The sequence below is a fragment of the Pongo pygmaeus genome, chromosome 5, assembly GCF_028885625.2.
Source record: "Pongo pygmaeus isolate AG05252 chromosome 5, NHGRI_mPonPyg2-v2.0_pri, whole genome shotgun sequence".
NCBI classification, from domain to species: domain Eukaryota; kingdom Metazoa; phylum Chordata; class Mammalia; order Primates; family Hominidae; genus Pongo; species Pongo pygmaeus.
The window spans coordinates 121812330-121815039 of NC_072378.2; the positions used below are offsets into that span (position 1 = coordinate 121812330).

The 2710-nt window shown below is 39.0% G+C and overlaps 1 pseudogene; it reads left to right on the forward strand.

Moving 5' to 3' along the window:
• Nucleotides 1–779: 779 nt before the first annotated feature.
• LOC129039113 (ADP/ATP translocase 2-like) lies at nt 780–2018 on the forward strand (annotated as a pseudogene).
• The last annotated feature ends 692 nt before the right edge of the window (nt 2019–2710 follow it).

Sequence of the window (2710 nt, forward strand, 5' to 3'; positions counted from 1 at the left end):
GAACAACTTTTAATGATGGAAACTTGTTTAAGCTATGATGTTTATTTTCTCAAGGTTTTTTTGTTGTAAATTGAAAAGGAATCCACTTTTCTGGATTGAAGTTTTTGCCTTTGGGGATTACAACAGCTTTGCTCTATTTTTTTCCTTTTAATTTTTAAGTTCCCCATACTTTCAGCCTCTTCCTGAATAAAGAATAATTATTTGACTGAAATTTATTTTCAGCACACGACCAAAACAGAAATCTTTTGAAGAAGCTCAAAATAACACAGGAAATTCTGAAGGCTAATAGCTCAGACTCCTACAGCTATTTAGATTTACAGAAGAAAATTAAATCAATCAGTGTGTGTAGTAAGGGCTTTTAAGATATTTTTAATGAAATAGAAATTAGCCAATCCATCAGGTAAACACGGCAATCTGGAATGTATTTAGGTAAATTGGAGATGGAGATTAGTTCACAGGTCAGCAAAACACCATTAGTATTTTGGAGTTGTCTTGAGGAAATGGGTCTTTCAAAGCACTGATTGTGCAATGGCAGCTGAGTCACTTAGGAAATTATGAGCCTGAATCCTGTGAGATGCCATCAGGTCCAATAAATATTATGCTTTTCTTCTCCCATCTCTTTCAACACATCTGCATAATCTTGGTTTGAAGGTCATCCAGCTGTACTATGAGTAACCTTTGCTAATCTGTCCTATGAATAATTTTAGTTTTCCTCTTTTTAATTAATAATCCATGCAGAATTTTGGTTTTTTGTTCACTCTGGTTTACTGTATCATCTGATGAGGCAATGGTCACACAACTTACAATTTAAGAGTTTCAAATGGACCCGCAGCCCCGGAGTCAAAGCTGGTTCCCGGCCCAGTCCCTTCTGGCAGCAGCCTGCCTCCTCTTTCCTCTCAAGGACTTCCTGGCAGGTAGAGTGGCCACAGCCATCTCCAAGACGGAGGTTGCTCCCATCAAGCGGATCAAGCTGCTGCTGCAGGTGCAGCATGCCAGCAAGCAGATCACTGCAGATAAGCAATACAAGGGCATTATAGACCACATAGGTCTGTATTCTCAAGGAGCAGGGAGTCCTGTCCTTCTGGCGCAGTAACCTGGCCAATGTCATCAGATGCTTCCCCACCCAGGCTCTTAACTTTGCTTTCAAAGATAAATAAAAGCAGATCTTCCTGGGTGATGTGGACAAGAGGACCCAGTTTTGGCGCTACTTTGAAGGGAATCTGGCATCAGGCAGTGTTTCTGGGGCCACACCCTTGTGTTATGTGTACCCTCTTGATTTTGCCCGTCTAGCAGCCGATGTGGGTAAAGCTGGAGCTGAAAGGGAATTCCGAGGCCTCGGTGACTGCCTGGTTAAGATCTACAAATCTGATGGGATTAAGGGCCTGTACCAAGGCTTTCACGTGTCTGTGCAGGGTATTATCATCTACCGAGCTGCCTACTTCAGTATCTATGACACCGCAAAGGGAATGCTTCCGGATCCCAAGAACACTTACATCGTCATCAGCCGGATGATCACAAAGACTGTCACTGCCATTGCTGAGTTGACTTCCTATCCATTTGACACCATTGGCTGCCACATGATGATGCAGTCAGGGTGCAAAGGAACTGACATCATGTACACAGGCACGCTTGACTACTGATGGAAGAGTGCTGGAGAAAGATTGCTTGTGATGAAGGAAGCAAAGTGTTTTCCAAGGGTGCATGGTCCAATGTTCTCAGAGGCATGGGTGGTGCTTTTGTGCTTGTCTTGCATGATGAAATCAAGATGTACACATAAGTTACTTCCTAGGATTTTACCCCCTGTGAATAGGCATGTTGTATTATATAACATATCTTGAGCATTCTTGACAGATTCCTGACTGTCAATTTATCAGTGGCAACTATTTACTTGTTGAAAATGGGAAGCAATAATATTCATCTGACCAGTTTTCTCTTAAAGCCATTTCCATGATGATGAAGATGGGACTCAATTATATTTTTTATTTCAGTCACTCCTGATAAATAACAAATTTGGAGAAAGAAAAATACCTAAAATTAAAAAAAGTTTCAAAAAAAGAAAAAGAGAGAGAGAGAGTGGGTGTGTTGTCATTCATTCAATTATCCTGGCTGCTAAAATAAGCTAGGAGTAGCTATAAGTCATTGTAGTCAGGAAAATATCTTTTTCTTACAAGGGTATGAAATGGTTTACAGTATGATTTTTGAAGCATTAATAGTTGATAAGATTTATATAAATGGTATCATACACAGAAGGCAAATGTTTTAAAATATTTTTTAAGTGGGACTAATGTTGTAGTATGAGAAAAAGAGCCCAAAGTATTAGGCAAAAAAGAGTAAAATGTCTGCAGAATTGTTAACATAACAGTTCTCAGGCTACTTGGAAAATGCCTCTCACTTTAAAAAGTAGTTTATGACTAAATAGTCTTTTTTCTTTTTTTATTTTTTTAACTTAACTAGATTTTAGGTTGAGTTCTAGTACTGAATAAAATGACTCAGAAAGATCGGTTTCTTGTTTTATTTGATACATAAACCATAATACTGGCCTTTGATATTAGGCTTTAAGCCCTTCATCTAGACTCTGTCATATTGCTAACAGGCAAAAGGTTGATTCTTACACATGCCATCCGGTCAACAACCTGCCAAGCAACTACTAAATACCTGTTGTGCATACTGCATTAACACCTTGAAAATTGTGTGTAAAGGAAGTAAAAGA